Genomic DNA, 22,998 nt, shown 5'->3' on the forward strand with positions numbered 1-22,998 from the left:
ACATTCCCACTAACAGTGTATAGGAATTTCCTTTTCTCCATATTTTTGTCAGGACTTGTTATCTTTTGTCTTTTTGATCATAGCCATTCTAAATGGGGTGACATAATATATAGCATTTTAAAAATTTTATTTCCCTGTGGCTAATTACATATTTTTTCATAAATTTATTTGTTCTACTTTTGAAAAGTATCTATTTCATATTGGGCTACTTGTATTTTTGTTATTGAGATTTTTGAGTTCCTTATATATTCTGGATATGAATCTTTTGTCAAATGAATAGTATGAAAAAATTTTTACCATTCTGTATGTTTTCTATTCATGTTGATTGTTTCCTTTGCTGTGCAGAAATTTTTCATTTAATATGTTCCCATTTAGCTTTTGTTTCCTATGTCTTCTCCAAAAAAAAAAAAAAAAATCTTGTCCCTTTCAATATTTCTCCTATTTTCTCCCACATTTCCTAGTACCAGGTCTTACATTTAGATGCTTGATACATTTTGATGTATATTTTTTCTGTATAGGGTGAGAAAGATAGGTGTAAAATTTCCATATTTTGCATATGGATATCCAGTTTCCCCACCACCATTTCTTTAAGAGGCAATACTTTTCCGTTGGGTATTTTTGACAACCTTGTGGGTATCAGTTGGCTGTAAATGCATAGTGTGATTTCTTGGGCACTCTATTCTGTTTCATTGATTTATGGGTCTGTTTTTATGTCAATCCATGCAGTTTTGATTACTAAAACTTTACATATTTTGTATATTTTGAAGTTAATGTGTTGCCTCCTGATTTATTCTTTTTTTCTTATATTGCAGTGACTATTGAGAGATTTTTTGTCCTTCCATATAATTTTTAGTATTTTTTCTAGTTCTGTTAAAAATGTCATTGGTATTTTGATAAATAGTACATTAAATTTGTAAATTGCATTGGTTACTATAGACCTTTTGACTATATTAATTCTTCCATTCCATGAATGCAGGAAGTCTTTCTACAGTTTTCAATTTCTTTTATCAGTGTTTTGTAATTTGCATTGTGGTGGTTATTCATTTTCTTAATTTATTCTGATATATTTTATTTTTGTGGCTATTGCAGATGAGCTTGATTTCATGATTCCTTTCTCATTGATAAGATTATTAGTGCATAAAAATGCTATTGATTTATATATACTTACTTTGTATCCTTTGCCTCTACTGAATTTATCAGTTACAATAACTTTTTGGGGAGTCTTTAGTTTTTTTTTTTTTTTGTATATAGAAATCTTATCATCTTCTAACAGGATAATTTGGTTTTCTCCTTTATTATTTGTATACTTTTTGTGTCTTTCTCTGGCATAATTGCTCTGGCTAAAACTTCCATCGCTATGTTGAATAAGAATGGTGATAATGGACATCCTTGTGTTGTTCCAAATCTTAGAGGAAAAACTCTCATCTTCCCTATTCAAGTGGCCAGTTATGGGGTTGTAATACATATATTTTGTTGAGGTATGTTCTTTCACTACTTAATTTGTCTAGAGCTTTTATCCTGAAGACATGTTGAAATTTATTGAATAATTTTCTTCATCTCTGGAAGTAATCATGATTCTTCTCATTGATATAATGTATTGCACTTATTGATCTGCATATAGTGAAATATTCCTGTGTTTCTGGGGTGAATTTCCTATGATTATGATGAAAGATCTTTATGATATTCTGTTGGAATTGATTTGTCAGTATTTTGCTGAAAATTTTTGCATCTATATTTATTCACCATATTGGTCTACAGTTTTCTTTTTTTGCTTTATCATTTTGTCTGGTTTCTGTATCAGGGTTGCTCTGGCCTCATAGGATAATTTTGAAAGAATTCCTTCTCTTTCAATTCCTTGGAATAGTTTGGGAAAAATTGATGTTAGTTGTTTAAAAGATTGATAACATCCAGCAGTTGGTCATCAGATTTTCTTTTTAAGAGACTTGATTACTGATTCAGTCTCATTGTTACTGGTTTGTTCAGGTTTTCTATGTCTTCATGGTTCAGTTTGGTAGGTTATATGTGTTCAGAATTTCATCTGTTCTTTCTGTGTTTTCAAATTTATTGGCTTAAGCTTATTTCTAAATGATCCTTTTTATTTCTGTGGTTTCAGTTGTAATGTCTCTGTTTTCATCTCTGATTCTATTTATCTGAGCCTTTTTTTCCTTAGTCTAGCTAAAGATTTGCCAATTTTGTTTATCTTTAAAAAAATTCAAATTTGTTGATATTTTATATATCTTTAGTTTCTATTATCTTCTCTGATCTTTGTTAATTTTTTCTTTCTACCAATTTTGGACTTGATATTTTCTCATTTTTCTAGATCCTGAGGTGCAGAAAAAAATCTTTTTATTTCAAGTCTTTCCGAATATTTCTGATTTAAGTGTTTTCCAATAAGCTTTCCTTTTACAATTGCTTTTACTGTATCCAAAAAGTTTTAATGTGTTGTGTTTCCATTTTCATTTGTTTCAAGAAAACTTTAAAATATTCTCCTTATATCTTTCCTGAGACTGGGTTTTCAAGAATGATTTGTTTAATTTCCACATATATGATTTGAATATTTTCTAAATGTGTCCATTGTTATTTGGTTTAGAAAACACTTTAACTTTGGTGCTGCTTTGTTGATTTTCTGCCTGGATGATTTGTCCATTGCTGAAAGTGGGATGCCCAAAATCCCTGATGGTTAACATATTAGAGTCTATCTCTTCATTTAGGTCTGTTAATCTATGCTTTATATATTTGGATACTCCTTTATGGGTTATATATGTATATATGTATAAATATACGTTACTTCCTGTTGTTGGATAGACTCCTTTATCATTACATAATGACCTTCCTTATCTCTTCTTACTGCTTTTGATTTAAAATCTATTTTATATAAGTATGACTACTCCTGCATTCTTTTGGGTTTCATTTTCATGGAATATCTTTTTCCATCCCTTCCCTTTTAGTTTATGCATTACGGTAGAGGTGAAGTGATATTTTTGGAAACAACATATATTTGTGTTTTGACTTTTTATCCATTCAGTGACTTTTTTGTTTTTTATTTGGAGAATTTAATTAATTTATAATCAAGGTAATTATCAATAGGTACAGTTTCCTACAGTCATTTTGTAAGTTGTGTTCTGTTTTGCCTGCCTCCCTTCTTTCCTTCCTTCCTTCCTTCCTTCCTTCCTTCCTTCCTTCCTCTTGTTCCTTTTACTTTGTAGTCTTCCTTTGTGGTTAAGTGATTTATTCTAGTAGTGTGTTTTGATTCTTTGCTTATTATTCTTTATTTGTTTATTATAGATTTTTGCTTCGTGGCTGTGAGTCTTACAAACAACATATTGATTTAATACCTTATTTTGGAATGATAGCAACATAACATGATCTTAAAGGTAGGAAATGAAATGGAGGGAGACAGAAAGAGAAGGAGGACACACTGATGCACTCCATTCATTCCTTCATTTTGAATTTTAATATCTCATTTTACATCTTTCTGTATTGCCTATCTCAATATGTTCATGTAGCTATATATTATTTTATTTATTTTGTGTTTTATTTCATATTAAACATGTGAATGGTTTGTACACCATTGTTACATTAAGGTGTTCTGAATTTGTTTGCATACTTTATATTATCAATGATTTTTATGCCTTTCCATGTTTTCTTCTTACCCATTAGTGCTTCTTCCTTTCAGTTTGAAAACTCCCTTTAGAATTTCTTATAGGACAGTTCTGGAGGAGATACATTCTCGCGTCTTTGCTTCTCTGGGAATGTATTTCTCTCTTCCTCATTTCTAAAGGATAGCTTTACTGGGCACAGTGCTCTAGGTGGACCAATTCCTCCCCCAACCCCCTCAGTACTTGGAAAATTTCATGCCACTCTCCTGACTTGGAAGATTTCGGCCAAGAAGTCACTTATCAGACCACTTGAGACACACCTACATGTTTTTTCTTTCTTTTTCATTGCACCTTCAAGAATATGCTCTATTTTTCACTTTTGAGAGCTTCATTATAAGCTGTCTTGAGGCAGAGTTAAATTTGACTGATAACCTTAGACCATCTTGTACCAGAAATATGTATCCTTCTCTAGGTTTAAAAAGTTTTCTGTTATAATCTTTTTGAATAAACTTTCTACCCCTTTGGCATTCTCAAGTCCCTCTTGAACCCCAATACCCTGAAAACTTGCTCCTTTCATGCTGTCCTAATGTTCCTGAAGTTTCTTCATTCTTCTACATTCTCTTTCTCCTTCTCTGTGTACTTTTGAGCTCAGTTCCTTCTTCTGCTTGATCTATCCTGCTGCTAATGCCTTCAGTCATGTTTTAAATTGTGCTAGTATATTTTTAAGTTTCAAGATTTTGGGTTTTTTTTTGTTCCTTCCATCTCTTTGTGAATTTTTTCTGTTGTAATATTGAAACCTTTTTCTGTTCTCTTAAAGTTCACTCAGTTTCCTTAAAACAGTTGCTTTAAATGATTCACACAGGCATTTGCTCATAATAGTTGCTATCTGGTTAGTTTTGGTGTTTTATTTTGACTTTTTGATGAGGCCATGATTCCTGAAAGTTCTTGATGCTTATTAGTGTGCAATGTTGGCTGTGCACTGAAGGATTAGGTCTTTATTCCAGTTTATAATAGGACTCGGTTTGTTTCTATCTTTCCAGAAATTCTAATCAGGTTTCTTATTTCCTTTCATTCTGCAGTCTCTTCCACATTTTAACACTAGATGGTGCCTCAATTGCAAGTTTGCTGTGAATTCATGGTTGGTATGTTGTCACTGTTTTAGTGATTGACTATGATACCATGATATAGTGCATTGCCACAGGCCTGAAAGCAATAGATTCAATTGATCATGAACTGAAACCTCTAAAACTATAAGCCAAAGCAAATCTTTCCCATTTTAATTTGATTATCTCAGGTATTTTGTTCTAATAAAGAAAATCTGACTAATAGACACCTAAAGAATAAGCAATAAAAGCAAAATAGACAAGGAGAAGTGCATTAAACTAAAAACTTCTGCATGGCAAACAATCAACAGAGTGAAAATACAACCTAAAAATTGGGAGAGAATACTTTCAAACCATATATCTGATAAGGGGCTTATATTCTAAATTTAAGGAAATCATGCTACTTAATAGCACATACAAACAAAAACTATAAAATGGGTACAGAACCTAAAAAAATATTTCTCAAAAGAAGACACAAATACATAAGCGTTATATTAAAAGACACATCACCACTAATAACCAGGGAAATTCAAATAAAAATCACAATGAGATGTTACCTCACACCTGTTAAAATGTTATAAGAAAAGACAAAAGATAAAGATGTTAGTTAGGATGCAGAGAAATGGAAATCTTTGTATGCTGTTGCTGGGACTATATATTGATATAGCTATTATAGAACAAGTATATAGCTCAAAAATTAAAAAGACTTACCATGTGATTCTACACGTTGGTCTATAGTTGAAGGAAATGAAATCAGTATGTCTAAGTGATCTGCATTCCCGTGTTCTGTAGCATTACTACTCATAATAGCTGAGACATGGAGGAGTCCACTGACAGATGGATTGATAAAGAATACATGACACATATACACAGCAGAGTAATATTCATCCTTAGAAAAGATCTTGCCCTTTGACACATGTGGATGAAACTGGAACCCTTATGCTAAGTGACAATTCAGAGAAAGACTGCATCATCTACTTTTAGATGTGGAATCTAAAATAGTAAAACTCACAGGAGGACCTGAAGTGTTCTCGCTACCTGTGCACATGAAATACTAGTGACTATATAAGATGATGTATATGTTTATTAGTTCAATTGTAGAGGTAATTGTACAGTGTTCATACAAATTGAAACAAAGCCATACAACTTAAGTACCTACAATTTTTATATCCAATTATTTGTCAATTATACTTCAATAAAGATGACAAAAGCAGCTAGAAAAAGACATGCGGAGTAAATTTAAATCAGCAGAAAGAAAGAAACATGACAGATAAGGGCAGAAATCAATAAAATAGAAAATAGACAAAATATATTAAATTAACATATTAGGGTTATCCAGAGAGACAAAAACAATAGGGTGTGTGTGTGCTTCTATTTTAAAGAATTGTCTCAAACAAATGTGGAGGCTGACAAGTGTCAATCCAGCAGGTTGGAGACCCAGGGAAGAATTGATGTTGCCCTGGTGAGTTTGAAAGACAGTCTAGAGGGAGAATTTCATCTTTTTTTCACTTAAGGACTTCAACTGATCGAATGAGGACTCTCCACACTAGAGAAGTTCTTGTATTTTAATCAGTCTACTGATTTAGATGCTAATTTCATCTAACAAGAATACCTTTATAGGAACATCTAGACTGAAGTTTGACAAAATGGTTGGGTATTGTGGCTTAAGTTCACCCATAAAATTAACCACTACAAGAAACACAACCAAAGGTTGAAAACTTTGAAGTGTTTAGTAATTTTAATAAGTCTTTAGTTAGGTTGCTCAATAAAACAGAAAAATAAATGACTGAATTAATGAAAGAGAAAGATATCATTGAAGATACTAATAACATCAAAAACATCATAAAGAAATGTTGAACTAAAAATCAGACAAAGACACATCAAGGAAAGAAAACTTCAGACCAATATCCTGATGAACATAGAGGCAAAAATTCTCAATAAAATTCTGGCAAATTGTATACAAAAATATGTTAAAAACATAGGTCACCACGATCAAGTGGGGTTCATCTCAGGGATGTTGCAGGGTTGCTTCAACATATGGAAAACAATAAATGTAATTCATCATATCAATAGACTTAAAAACAAGAATCATATGATCATCTCAATAGATGCAGAAAAAACATTTGACAAAATACAGCACTCCTTCATGTTCAAAACACTAGAAAAAATAGGGATAGTAGGAACATCATAAAAGCCATATATGCTATATGCTAAAACCAAGGCCAACAAAATTCTAAATGGAGAAAAATTGAAAGCATTCCTTCTAAAAACTGAAACAAGACAAGGATGCCCTCTTCACCACTTCTATTCAACATTGTCCTTGAAACTCTAGCCAGATCAATTAGACAGAAGAATTAAATTAAAGTTGTACAAATAGGTAAAGAAGATCTCAAACTATCACTATTTGCCAATGACATGATTCTATTTTTAGAAGATCCAAAAAATTCCACCAGAAAACTTCTAGAACTAATAAATGAATTCAGCAAAGTAGCAGAGTATAAAGTCAATACCTATAAATCAAAGGTATTCCTATACATCAGTAATGAATCCACTGAAAGAGAAATAAAGAACACTACCCCATTCACAACTACCTCAAAAAAACAAACAAACAAACAAACAAACAAAAAAAAAAACCCTGGGAAGCAATTTTAACAAAAGAGGTGGAAGACCTGTACACTAAACACTAAAGAAAGAACTTGAAGAAGACCTTAGAAGATGTAAAGACCTCCCATGCTCCTGCATAGACAGAATTAATATTGTCAAAATGACCGTACTACAAAAAATGTTATACAAATTTAATGCAATTTCTATTAAAATTCTAATGACAGTCTTCATAGAACTAGAAAAAGCAATTATGAAATTCATTTGGAAATATAAGAGACCCAGAATTGCCAAAGCAATCCTTAGCAAGAAGACTGAAACAGGAAGTATCACAATACCAGACCTCAAACTATACTACAGAGCTATAGTAATAAAAACAGCATGGTATTGGCACCAAAACAGACATATAGACCAATGGTACAGAACAAAAGACACAGAAACAAACCCACATAAATACTGGTATCTCATACTAGACAAAGGTGCCAAAAATATACATTGGAGAAAAGATAGCCTATTCAACAAATGGTGCTGGGAAAAATGGAAATCCACATGTAACAAAATGAAATTAAACCTTTATCTCTCACCCTGCATGAAACTCAATGTACAGTGGATCAAAGACTTAGGGACTAGAAAAGAGACCCTGTGACTACTAGAAAAAAAAATAGGCGCAAACCTTCACCATGTCAGGCTAGGATCTGACTTCCTTAACAAGACCCCTAAAGCAGAAGAAGTTAAATCAAGAATCAATAAATGGGATGGACTCAAGTTAAAAAGCTTCTTTTCAGCAAAGGAAACAATAATGTGAGGAGAGAGCCTACAGAATGGGAGAAATTTTTGCCCACATGCACCTCAGATAAAACATTAATCTCTAGGATATATAAAGAACTCAAAAACTTAACACAAAATAACAAATAACCCAATCAATAAATGGACTAAGGAACTGAACAGAAATTTCACAGAGGAAGATATACAATTGATCAACAAATACAGGAAAAAATGTTCAACATCTCTAGCAATTAGAAAAATGCAAATCACAACCAAGATTTCATCTTATTCCAACCAGAATGGTAATTATCAAGAATACAAGCAACAATAAATATTGGTGAGGATGTGGGGGAAAAGGTACACTCGTTTATTGCTAATAGGACTGCAAATTGGTGTAATCATTACAAAAAGCAGTATGGAGTTTCCTCAGAAAACTTGGAATGGAACCACCATTTGACCCAGTTATCCCACTCCTGGGTTTATACTCAAAGGACTTAAAATCAACATACTACAGTGACACAGTCACATTAATGTTTATAGCAGCTCAATTCACAATAGCTAAAGTATGGAACCAACCTAGATGCCCTTCAACAGATGAATGGATAAAGAAAATGTGTACACACACACACACACACACACACACACACTCACACACACATACACATGATGGAATATTAATCAGCTTTAAATAAGAGTGAAATTATAGCATTTGTTGGGAAATGAATGGAGTTAGAGAATACCATGCTAAGTGAAATAAGCCAAACCTAAAAAAACCAAAGGTCGAATGTTTTCTCAGATATGTGGATGCTAATTCACAATGGAAGCAGGGGATAGGGAAGAACAGAGTTCCTTTATAATAGTTAGAGGAGAGTGAAGAGAGGGGAGAAGGTGGGTAGGAAGGATAGTAGAGTGAAACAGACATTATTATCTCATGTACATATGACTGCATGACCAATGTGATTCTATAATATGTATAGTTAGAAAAATGAGAGATTACACTCCAATCAAAATGTATAAATGCATTCTACTGTCATGTATGACAAATTAGAACAAATAAAAAATAAAAACAATTAAAAATAAAAAAATTAAAAAAGAAATATTGAAAGGAATTTTCACCAATACATTAACAGCTTAGATGGAATTAACAAATTTTTCAGAAAGCATGTTTTCCTCTTCAGATTTGGAACAAGGCTAAATATCTTCTCTCCAGAATTCTATTCTTCATTGTAGTAGAGATCTTAGGCATTGTAATGAGAGAAGTAAAGTGCGGGAAAAGATAAAAAATGTAGAATTGTTTCCATTTATAGATGACATCATTGATTGTTTTGAAAATAATAAAAACGTCTACAAAGCAACCACCAGATCAAATGTATGAATTTAGTAAACTTATTAGAACATTATATTAATAAAAAAATCATATATCTACAGGACTATCTTTTAGGAAATTGTTTAGTGAAAATTACATAATGCTGAAAGAAATTAAAGAAGAACTAAGAAAACAGAGAGACACAGAATACTCAATAGATAATTACAAGTTTCAATTAGAAAACTGTTTTTCTCTGATATAAAGAATAAAAAACCTGTTTCTGATTTCCTTGCTGCCTCAGTAGTACTAAGCTCTGACTTTTTGCTCTGTTAGCTCAATGAGGTTGTCAGAAGCTTTGTTGTGTTCTCTTTTTGCAGCTTCCCTCTGCCTGACTTCTCAGCCTTTTGACTACACCAAGAACTGATAAATACTCCACGGGAGAAAGTGGTATGCAAAACATGTGGCTTATCTCAATGAGCTTTTCTTTTCCTAGTTCCTCAATTCCTAGCTGATTCTGCTACTTTCAAATTTTCCCCCTTATCTTTGAGAATCACATATTTAGATCTTACTCAATTTTTCCTGATTCTGTCAAAAACATTTGTTAAAGTGTGTTTAGGCAGTGTTCCACACTGCTTTGGTTGTTATGTCTTTTCAGTCTGTTGACCTATCTCATTTCCTCACTTCTGCATTTTCACTCCATGAATTTATTTGCCGAATGATCCAGAGTATTCGTCCTGTTGAATCTTCCATGCTTTGCATTTATTTATTATTTTCCTACATTTTCATTGATGCATTATAATTGGGCATAATGATGGGATTTATTGTTACATATTTGTACATGCACAAAATATAACAATATAATTTGGCAAAATCATGCCCCAGAACTTTCCATTGCTTCCCTGCCTGCCACTCCTTGGTTGTTTTTCTCTACTGATCTCTCAAAGATCATTTCTTACAGCAGTTCAGTCTCTCATTGCTGGTGGAGTGTGATGTGATTCAACTATATTTTATTCAGTCATGATCTGAGGAAAGTCACTGTATCCATTTGTAGGAGCTATCATACCTCAGGTCCCCAGAGGTGGCTTTAACAACAGACATTTATTTTATCAGTTGTTGCGTTCCCTGCCCGCAGAGAAACACGACACCTGGTTGAAGTTTCAATGCTTTATTGCGCGCTTTCCTTCTGCTTCTATTGTTTCTTTTTCTTATCCTATTTCTCTTCTCAGCAGGGAAGTTACAGACCTTATATAGGTAAAACCACCAATCAAAGGAGAGCACACGAGGGAAAAGCGTGGACAGATACAGAGAGCCAAGCAGGGCATACCGAGATCATGCGTTGTGCATGAGACCAGAGAACCAGTCATAAAGACTTCCTTAAAATGATGTCAGATGTTTGTGCAAAAGTTAACTGCTCTGGCTCACTGCCAGGCGCCATCTTAGCCACACCTAGGGCCAGGGGTCCCGGGTACCCTGAAAATCAGTTATGGAGGCTAGATACGAAGATGTTAACTGGAAGGGTTTCTTCTGAGTATTTTCATCTTGGTTTATAGATTGCTGAGGGTGACTTTGAACTTGTGAACCTCTGACTTGCTGGGATTATAGGTGTGCACCACCATGGCTTGCTGATCCCGGTCAGGGACATGACATAACTGTAGGTGTGGTTTTTATTGGTGCTGGAATCTGGATTTCCTCTGAGGGGCTGAAGCACATGTCCTTTTTGTCAGGTTGACTTAAGTCATTGCTCTGTAGGTCCACAGGAATCTTGTTCAATCATGGATAATACCTTAGTGGCCTCCAAGATGATTATCTTCATTTCTCAGGACTGATCTCCAGATTTGAAGAAAATGAGTCCATGGTAGGAAATCTTCAAAGGTCAAAGAGCAGAATGAGCAGGTTTTGACAATATTCAAACTTTGTGCCAACAAAATAAATGAAACTCAGCTTTTGGAATAAACCTTTTGTTCCCTCCTATGGTGAAAATTCTTGGGTTTGATGAGAAGACATATCATTTCCTGACTTTCAGGGTGCCCAGCATTCTCCCTATGGTTCTTTCAGTTCCTGTACAGCACAGAAACCCTGAGCTCCAGAGCGTAGGAGAGGTGTCCAAAAACAGATCTGAAGAATCCATGCTTTGTATTTATGTTATTGAATCCATGTAATGTTCTCATATATTTCTCTCTGCTACAGATTTCCTGTAGACTGTCATTAGAGAGGTTTTATTAATCAGGTTCATTTACACTTCATGCTATATTTTTTTACATATTTCCTCCATGTGATATGAATATTGACCAATGATTTCAGTTATTGTCAGCCTATTTCTTATAAGTTTTTTCTGACACTGTTAATCATCTTTGTGTCCATTGATTGTTGCCTTAGAACCATTAATTCATTATGAATTGCAAAATATTGATTTTCTAATTCTATATTTCCCACTGCAATTATTATCTTGAATTTCCTTACAAATATTTTTCTTCATCAACAATGTGGTTATTTCCTCTCAAAATTATTATATAGGAAGGGCAGAATATATTACTTGGTTCTTTCTTTTTAGTCATCAAGTTTCAGAATATTTAATAGACATAGTAATTACCTCCAAAGGATGAAAATATACTATTTTTTTATTTTGAGAATCATTGTGATTTTTATGGATACTTTTATGTACTGGTACTTCAATCTGTTGAACTCATCATCATTATTATTTATGCTCATATGGTTTCATTTCTGGTTAACTATTGACTGTTCCAGTTGGCTCCTTTTTTTTTTTTTTTTTTTGACATTATCCTTATAGTTTTATTTAGCTTCCTTTAATTGGGACCTGAAAAAAATGTTCCAGAACAATCTTGTGTGTTTCTGCTTCAGATCAAGAATGAACTATTTATCAAAGAATCCCTGATTCTTTTTATTGGGAAATAGTATTTGAAGACTGTACAAGAGCATTAGAGGAATTCATTGCTACTGGGCTGTCATTGCTTCAAGGTCTTTTCAATGGATACAATTGAGAAATACTTAAATTATTAGTACAAGAAAAATAAGTTAGTGCTTCATATTTTAAATTCTAATTAAGAAAAACAGATTATTTGACTGTTTTAATTTTTATCTTCTTTAATGCTGAAAATTTTGACTCCTATTGATGTTTACACAATTATTTATTTACTTATCTCAATATTTTTTAGGGGGGTTACCAGGAATTGAATTCAGGTACACTTGATCCCTGAACCACATCTCCAGTCCTATTTTGTATTTTATTTAGGGACAGGGTCTCACTAAATTGCTTAGCACTTCACTTTTTTTGAGTCTGGCTTTGAACTTATGATCCTTCTGCCTCAAGTCTCCCGAGCTACTTGGATTACAGGTGTGCGCCACCGTGCCTAGCTATCTCAATTCATTTCTAAAAGAGTAAGACTAATATTTTTACTAGCAGCAAGTAAGAAGTTTTGGTTCTTCTTATTTTTTCCATTCTCAGGAAATGTTCCACAGCAATTTGACTATGTTTTAGTGTCTAATGAAATGATTATTTTCTCTGATGTTATACTGATTAAAATACTACTAAATCACTTGTTTTGGTTTAAATGTGTTTTTTTTTTTTTGAGATTGAAGTTCCTTTTTTCTCTTGATTTAATTTAATTTAAATTATGTAAAATTTATATGATTCCAAAGTCAATACCATAAGATATATTCAGAAAAGCCTGGATTTTATCCCTGTGCTTCCCTGTTTCTTCATCCTGCCAGAAGAAAACTTTATTGTTTTTCATTTTCTATTTAAATGCTTACTTAACTATGTATTTTATGTTTACATCCTAAGGAGACTGTATTAGTTCCTCTACTACCCTTCTAAAAGATGAGCTAATGAAGATCAAGAGATGAAGTATTACAATAGTCAAAGAAGCATATTATGAACACTGAATAATGTAAATGATTCAGACACTGAAAAGACCCTTTGGCTTAAAATGTTGGACAGATTTCTGAGGAAACAACTCTGCCATGGCTTAAAATATTTACATTCTTGTTTATTATAGCATAGTCTGGTGACTTTCCTCTTTTTGAGATGGTAGCTAAGAGGAAAAACTTAGGATTCAATTGGGGATCCAATGGAATAGAAATGGGGAGATTCCTTTGTGTTGAAATAAGAGGCATTTTTCAAGGATTAGAGATTTATACTTTCCATTTTCATTCAGCTACCCCACCATGGTTAAGGTGTAGGTCAACTCTACACAACTGATGCCCAGGTTAATTCCCTGATGAGAATTAAATTCCCAAAGCACATGGTAGCATTTACATTATCTGGCACAAAGCACTCAGTAAAAGTTTTGTTCTAATATGGGGTGGTCCAGCTCTGATTTAAGCTTAATATTTAAGAAAAAATATTTTCTTATTACTATTTGGATGTGCCCTGTGCTTCTAAGAATGCAAAGTAGTTATAACTCTAAACCTGCTATAGTTGAACATCACTAAGGGAAGTAACACATGAAGCTAGCAAAATCTGAGGCCAAAGTTGTTTCCTAACAGCTTTAACAATGCTTGTTGATTCTGAATCATCTTTTTAAAAGTGGACCATTTGCTTAACTATTTAAATATCACTTCAATAAAATGTTATTATTTAAAAGAACAGTTTTTATGGCATTGAAGAATGTATCTGCTAAGACATAAAAACTGGTATATATAATAGGTGGAGGAAGGGAAGTTGCAGGCTAGATGAAATGTAGCTGATTAGAATATTTATTCACAAGTGATAACAACCATTAACCATCCTTGGGTATATATACATGTGCATTTGGGCATAGTTATGACATTATCTGGATTTGCAGACAGATGCAACCTTTCAGTCCTACCCTTTTTATCAGTGATAGACTGTTTTCATTTTGCTGGTGGAACATACTAAGGTGGAATCCACTCTTCTATGTTGGTGTTCATCAGTACAGTTTCCTTACTACTCAGCTTTTCTACTGGGTTCAAGTTCTGGTACTTCACATAAGCACTGTCAGAAGGTACGAGTGTATTAATATCACTAGTTCTGAGGAATTTGAGTACATTTGTTTAAATATATGTAAAATGTGCAGTGAATTTTTTTTTTTTTTTTTCGCAAAACTACTCATCATTTTAGGTCCAATTGAGTTGACAGTCTACTACTGTGAGAATGAGATGACATATCTACTGTGAGAATAACATAATGATTGTTTGAAAACTTTTATATTCATTGGTGTTTCTATATTAAGATATAATTATATACACATGCATGCACATCACATCTCTTTACTGGAGTTAATGTGAATTTTTTAAAAATGGAATTGCAACCACAATCATAGCTAAAAGAACATTCACTCCTAGTGAGGGTTTAAAAAAGCCACTAAAAGAATAAAGTAAGTGAAAATGCAAAGGGTCATTGGGATTCTGTTTTATTTTAAAATTTATAGTACTATTTTTGAAAGAGAATTGTTTTTATTACTATGCTCTTTTTGTGATTGAGAAGTCATCTAATAGCAGTATAGAATCTACTTTTTTAATTGCTGGCAAACAGCTTTAAGTGCACTTTCTTTGATTACACTTCCATTTTTTGTTAAACTTGAATTTTCTGAAGCCTTTTATGTACCACTAAGCAAATAACTTTAACCTTTAAAGAAAAACAAGATTTACACCTTTATTATATTTCTAATAGTTGTAAAGTATACTTAATAAAGTAACTTCAGTTCTCAAATGTAGCTGGGAAACTTGTGAGACAGGATTGGTTGTCCCCTCCATATCTAATTAAGCACTAACTGACTTTATGACTTTATTGCCTTTATATTGCTTATTCTTGAATTCTGTCCCTGATACACTTTGTTTTGTTTGAAATTTGAAGTTATTTTCTTACTGTATTTATCATACCTCTTTTAATAATCTGCTTTCTTTAAATGCAATAAATTCCAAATGGATTACTTATTCTTTATAATCTGTGACTTTGGAGTTTTTCATTATTTGTCTTATTAAAAGTTTTGGATATAAAAAGAAATAAAAGCTTACTTAAATATTTATACATATATATATATACATGTAAATCTAATATATATATATCTGTTTTAACATAAAATCAGCATCATAGAGACACTCTTTAGCACTTTATTATTTTCATTTAAGAAATGTCTTGTATATTATTCCAGAGAAGGATTTGAAAATATTAGTTGCTTAAAACTGCATTATTTATAATTTATGCAAGGAGTTATTTTTCTTATTGATCTTATTTTAGTTATTTTAGGTATTTTCCATTTCTTGCTATTAAAAACGTCTCAATGCCTTAAGCCTTGTGGTTGTTTGTTTTGTATTTTTGCTAATATATTCTTAGAATATATTATTCTAATATTAATATTAATTAGAATAGTAATATATTCTTAGAAGTAAGATCTCTAGATTAAAAAATAAGTGGAATGTTAATTTCTCTATTTAGCACTAGGAGATTGTACCATTTTTCATTCTCACCAACAAGGCATGAGTGCTTCTTTATGGTTTCATCAACAGGTTGTGCTATCACATACTGAGGTCAGATGGATATTTGATACCTTATAGGCCAGAACCAGCATGCAAGTATCATTTTATTTTGCATATACCTTAACATAAAAAAGCTTGAACATTTTTTCATGTATTTAAAGATGGTATTCATCTTCTTTTGTATGAACTGTAAGTGTATATCATTGTCCATTTTTCTGTTATTTTGTTAGGTTTCTGGAAATTCTTTACATATTAGAACTGTTGCTACTCCTTGTAATGTGAATTGCAAGTACTTTCTCAATATCTTCTTACTTTTTTCAGATATTCTTATTAAGCATTAAAAATTAATTCTGTGTAGCCAATATTATCAATCTTTATCACATTTATAGAATACAAAGAAACGAACTCATATTTTCTTTTCATATTTTAACAATTTTTAAAAAAGTTTTCTGTCTTCAATCATTTGGAAATCGTCCTGGTATGTGATGTGATGAATGGATACAGTGTATCTTTCCCCATATTGCTATACATTTTTTCACTGTCACTTTAATGGGTCTTTCCTTCTCTCACTGATTTAAAATGCTGTCATTATCATATCCTGATTTTGTTAGGTGTTTTAAAAAAACTTATAAATATGTTCTATTGCTTTCCTGGAGTAGAAATAATCTTAACTCTTTTATCATCCAACTTTCCTTATCTCCTAATTCAAGTCAAACTTTGACAATACATTCCCTTTTCCTTAGGATTCTCACTGGGAAGAGGAGAGAGTTTTCTGGATCACTTGTTAAGTGGTTTTTCTCACCCGTTATACATTTATTATTTCATCATCTCTTATAATAGCTATGTGCAACAAGTATTATTATCTCTTTTTTTAGAATGTGGAAACTAAAGCTATCATAGCTAAATAATGTACGTAAAGGCGTAGTTAGTAAGAAGGAAGTAGAGTTGAACCTCTGTTCAACTCAAAATTACTCATGAAGGCTCACAGATACTAACGTATTTAAGCCTTCACTGTTGTCAAAATTTGTAATATCTTTTGAACGCATGATATTAATTTTGCATTTGCATCCAAAACACAAAGATGTTGAAAGCTAAATTGATGCAGCATATGTGTTTAACAATTATTAAATGATGTGGGAATGGAAGTTACAATTTTCATGAGCTTTACTAAATAGCTTACCAAATTTGCTATATATTATGGCGTTATATCAGATTGATCTGACAGTTACAGAGGACCTAAGATTTTTTCCCTGAATTCACATTCCATTTTCCCAGCCCTCTCATTGCCCTCTTCATGTCTTTGTTCCTCAGTGTGTATATAATTGGGTTCAAGAGAGGAGTGACCACAGAATAAAACACAGCAAGGAATTTATCTAATGACTTGACAGGGAATGGCCAGGCATAAATAAAGATGCATGGTCCAAAAAACAAAAGAACTACTGTGATGTGAGCAGTCAAAGTGGACAGATCTTTGGATGATCTATCAGAAGGGCGACGCTGGATGGTCATGAGGATGATGGTGTAGGAGGTGATCAGGAGAACAAAAGAACACACAGTGAGCACACCACTGTTAGCAATGACCATGACATCCAACCTGTAGGTGTCCCGTACAGGCAAGTTTGATTACCCGAGGGAGGTCACAGTAAAAGCTATCCACCTCGTTGGGACCACAGAAGGGTAAGTTCACTGCGAAGGCCAACTTGCTCACGGAGTGGAGGAAACCAATCCCCCACGCAGCAGCCACAATGCCAGCACACATGTGGCGGCACATAATTGTAGTGTAGCGGAGGGGTTTACAGATCGCTGTATATCTGTCAAAGACCATGGCCATGAGGATCACCAACTCACTTCCACCGAAGAAGTGAACGAGAAATATCTGAGCCAGACAGCCCTTGAAAGAGATGACTTTGCGCGTACTGAAAAAGTCAGCAATCATCTTGGGGGCTGTGGCTGAAGACAGAGACAGGTCGATGAGTGAGAGGTTGGCCAGCAAGAAGTACATGGGGGAGTGAAGGCGTGAGTCGGAAGCTACGGTTACGACAATAAGAAGGTTTCCAAACACAATTGCTACGTAGAAAACAAAAAAGAACAGAAAGAGGAAAATCTGGAGTTCCTGAGAATTGGATAGTCCGAGGAAAACAAACTCAGTCACCACAGAGTGATTTGCTTCACTTACTGATTCATTCCAGGAGACAGTCTCTGCAGTTCCCTTGGAGAAGAGAATGAAGAGGAAGTCAGAATTGTTATATTCAGTCCAAAGCCTGTGTCATTCTCCTTTCTCATAGAATGAGTGGTTCGTTATGTAAAAGTTTTATAATGTAAACACTAAAGTTATAATTTTATCTCATACTACTTCCCCGGTTATACCTCGTAGTTAAATTACCCAAGTCTTCACAGTAGCTCCACTCATACTGTTTATTTCTAATAAAATACTAGTGACTATGTCACCCTCTCTGCCAGGTTGTCTGTTCTGTTACTTACATTCATCTCCTTTTCCTTTCAACTTCAAAACAGCTCAAATTCTCTAGCATACATTTTATATCACTTGATATTAAAGTACTTGGAAGAAAAAGACATATACCAAAATGAAACAAATGATGAAAAATAGAACAAAAAAAGTAAAAATATCAATTTTAAAAGTGAGAGAGGATAAAAGAATGGGGAATCCAAAGGTGGAGCATGAAAGAAGAAAATGTGATAAAGTTTACATGAGAGAAAGTGTGAAGTTTAAAATTCACAGATAAAATTTGAAAGGGATTCTGGAAAACATTGAAGGGCTATTGAAGAATAATGAATAATTGTTTAGGAAATTAACACTTCTCAACATGAACTGGAAGAGGGGAGACTGGAAGTAAAACTGATGTTTGAAGCCCAACAATAGGTAATAAGTGCAGGTTGTGGTTGTGTGGACAGAAAAAGGGTGAGGGAAGATTTGTGAGGACCCACTAAGCAACACCTTAGGGTGGATAAGATGTGAGTTTGGGTGCTAGGAGGCCTTGCATCAAGTCCAGGCTGCACCTACCAAGTCTCTGGATGACCTTGAACAAGTCACCTAGATGCTAGACAAGAGTCATCTGGACAAGATGAGTGCTAGTAGCACAACTTCATAGGTGTGCTAAGAGGATTAGATGAGGCTGTGAATATAAATTTTCTAGCACATAGTAACTGGTCAATATATAGAAGTCATTGTCAAAGGAAAATAATAGAAAATTTGTCAACAATATGCAGGAGATGATAAAATATTATTCAGATATTTTTATTTTGAGTAACTGGGGACATTGTAATGGCTTTAACTCTGATGATACAATAACTCTAATGTAGCAACATTTAACATAAGGATCATATTTAGGAGTAGAAATAAATTTGGTAAATGAGGTAAAGGATAGTGACAGTTGTTTATACATGTAGAGAAGCTGTTGGGGCATCTTCGTAAGCTGCTCTCTGCTAGGTGAGAGGCCAGTGACTCTTGGACATGAGTTGAGAAAGTCATTTCAATTGTGTATCTAGGAGAGAAAATGAATACTGTTTCAAGAAGTATTTCAGTGAAGTGAAGTAGCAAGTGTAATGTATCCTGGGATGTGAAAAATAGCCATGAGAATACCTGTCAATTAGGTGGAAGTAGTTGTGGCTCAGTGGTAGAGCACTTGCCTAGCATGTGTGAGGTACTGGGTTTGTTTCTCAGCACCACATACAAATAAGCGAATAAACATAAAGGTCTATCAATATCTAAATATATATATATATATATATATATATATATAATTTTTAAAAAATGTAAAAGAGAGAAATGAATGGACAATACTCTATGGGAGACATGAAGATAAACAGAGTTACACTTGCCAAAGGAATACTATTATTCATTTTGGATCTTTATTTAATCATAGTTTTCCATTGCCCTTGGAGATGATACTTTTCATTATCCTGAATTCCATTCCTTAATCCTACTCACTCAAACACCACATAACTGTTTATAAAGTCCAATAAAGATTTAATAATTCTAATTTTCCCCATGCATAGAATATCTAATGATGAAATAAGTCATGAATATTCATTTTAGTTCCTTTCTGCTAACACAACAATAATTAAAATTATACTAATTATTGACAATACAAATGGTAAAATTCTGATTATGAGGTCATTTCTGATGTGACTGGTTAGGATGTTTCTTTAGAATCAAAATAAGCAATTTAGAATTGACTTTAGTATTTACTGATGTGAAACTCAATTGTCAGATAAAGAAGTGAATACCTGAAATTATATCTTCACAGGAGATATGCTAAGGATGGTTGGCCTAAGGGTTCTTCTCTGTGGCAAAAATATTTTATAACATAGTAGCAAGAAAGAATTCAGGAATACTATTCTACATAAAAGGAATTTCTTACTCATTTATTTAAAACATCACTTCCCCTAAACTTATGCAGCTCAGAGTAGAGCAATAACAGGGGATCCTCAGTTGTAGGAGACGCTTCACCATAATCCTTTCAAAGCTGATTTATGACTCTTCAGAAGCAATTCATAAAGTTTTAGAAGCAGTGAACTGATTGTAACAGTAAGTCAACTGAAGGAGTTTTTGGAATCTTAATTTTTAAGATAACACTGGTTGTGTTGATCACTAAGAGATAGCCACATTTGAAAGAAAATCCTTCCCCTGTGGCGAGCCGCCTTGCCACCATGATAAGATGGCGATGGTTTCCTGAAGTGCTTTCTAGGTAAACAAGCCCATATTTGGTTGAGACAACTGTTGCAAGTGGGAGCACCTATGAACATAAGCCAAGTGGCAGAAGTAGATTGGCTATTGCAAGAGTATAAAAGTGTATGAATTCGGCTCAAGAGAAAGAAGAAGAAAAACCATGGTTTTATAATAATAAGGTCCTTATTAAATTGCTGAAGGAAGATTCCCGTGTCGTGCTTTTTTGCGGGCGAGGGACACGACAAGTGGTGCCGAAACCCGGGAATCAGAATTTTCAGTGGTCAGGGGGTGCACCGGTGAACACCACAGGTAAGTGTGGTGCTCCTCTATAGATAAGAGAGAGCGGGAATCGACTTTGCATAGTCGGTCAACAAAGATAAATATAATCGACTTTGCATAGTCGGTCAACAAAGATAAATATAATCGACTTTGCATAGTCGGTCAACAAAGATAAATATAATCTACTTTGCATAGTAGGTCAACAAAGATAAATATAATCAACTTTGCATAGTCGATCAACAAAGAAAGATATTTTGTTTTCACTTTCATTCTGCTTGCTCTGAACGCTGCTTTTATTATGGGCAATTCTCCATCTAGTTCTTTAGTACAGTCTTTAGATTTTTTGTTGCGCTCCAAAGAGCTCAAGGTCAAACGCAGTACTTTAGAAACATTCCTTGTAAGAATTGATAAAGCAGCCCCATGGTTTGCTGTCTCCGGAAGCTTGACTCCTGCCAGCTGGGATAAGTTGGGAAAAGATTTGGATTTCCTTCAGGAGCAGGGACAATTGAAGAAATGGGTGATACCGCTATGGAAATTAATAAAAGGATGTATTCTTGATGGTAGATGTCAGGAAGCTATTCATAAGGGACAGGAAGTTCTTGAACAACTACATGAGGAGAAGTCCGAGGATTCTATGAGTACTTCCAGTAAACATAGTGCAGGAGAACAGGTTTATGGAGCTATTCCAAAGAGGAGACTATAACCAGATTTAAAAGCCCTTAGAACACCAGAAGAAACAGGGGAGTCAGAATCAGACGGTGATGAGGATGTAAAAGAGCTAATGCAGCACTTACGGAAGGTGAAAATAAAAGAAGGGGGAACTAAGAGGCAAAAAGATTTTAGACAAAAGGACTATGAGGAAGAACAGAAGCCAGCTCTAGCCTATGATCCTCCCCCATATGTGGGAGGGGTTCCAGGCACGGGTAGAACTTTTAACTCTGCAGCTTGGAGGGCTGCCCATGTAGAGTTGGGGTTTACCTGTCCTGTATTCCAGGATAATGATGGGGGAAGACATCAGGAACCCATAGAATTTAAAACAATAAAGAATGTAGCAGAATCTGTCCGCACTTATGGTGTGGATGCTGCTTTTACTATCGCCCAAATAGAGGGGCTCAATAGATTCTGCATGACCCCTTCAGACTGGGCCAGTTTAGTGAAAGCTTGTGTTTCCCCAGGTAAATATTTAGACTGGAAAGCCTTCGTGTTAGAGGGGGCCAATGAACAGGCTGCACGCAACCAAGCTATGGGCAAACCTGCCTGGGATGTGGATATGCTTCTGGGGCAGGGTAGATTTGCCAATCAGCAAACAGGCTTTCCATTAGAGGTTTATGAACAAATTAATAAGATCTGCATTACTGCCTGGAAAGCACTTCCTAATAAAGGAGAAGTACAAGGTAACTTAACAAAAATTGTCCAAAGCCCCACAGAAGCTTTTTCAGATTTCGTGGCTAGAATGGTAAATGCAGCAGGAAAGATCTTTGGGAATGCTGATGCAGCTATGCCTTTAATTAAACAATTAGTATATGAACAATGTACAAGAGTATGCAGAAATGCTATTAACCTGATTTCTCAACCAGGAAGAAAAAAGGTTAAAAAGTCCTGGGTGATCCTCCCTCCCCCTTGCCTGGCCTTGCTGAAGCCTGCATTAAAATGTAGGCTGCAACGGTCTCAGCGGGAAAGGGAGGTAACCTGAAGATAAGAAAAAAAGAAAGAAAAAAGGGTGTCTGTTTTAAACTTCTGGGCTGCTACACAGAACTAACTCATTTACCAGGATTCTTGTTTTGTTTTGTTTTTCTTTAATGCTGTATTTTTGAGCTCATAATTTTGATCTTGCATACCTAGGTTAATGATTTTTTTTTTCTTTTTGATCAGTTCTATTTTTTATTCAACTAAACTTTTTGAACATCTGTTACATTGCAATGGAGATTCACCTATAAAGTTACAAGGCCTTTGATTTTGTGTTATGTGGATGTTGTGCTGTCTAATGTCATGTTTTGTCTGTATCAAAACTGAGCGCTCCTAAAATTAAAATTTAAAAATGGATCCAAATACTTTTATTCACGTGATTTAAAAAGGTTCAATTTAAATTGAGTAAAATAATAAAAGTGAAATGTCTTTAAAAATAACTTGCAAGTCTCTAGGTGGTCAAACTAATGGAATGTTGATGTTAAACAATGTCTAATATCAATTGTTTCT

General features: G+C 34.0%; 1 pseudogene; it reads right to left on the reverse strand.

Annotated features, from left to right (window-relative positions):
- Positions 1-17,069: 17,069 nt before the first annotated feature.
- Positions 17,070-19,694, reverse strand: LOC124977865 (olfactory receptor 4F17-like; annotated as a pseudogene).
- Between the last annotated feature and the right edge of the window lie 3,304 nt (positions 19,695-22,998).

Source organism: Sciurus carolinensis, chromosome 2 (genome assembly GCF_902686445.1).
Source record: "Sciurus carolinensis chromosome 2, mSciCar1.2, whole genome shotgun sequence".
Classification (NCBI taxonomy): Eukaryota; Metazoa; Chordata; class Mammalia; order Rodentia; family Sciuridae; genus Sciurus; species Sciurus carolinensis.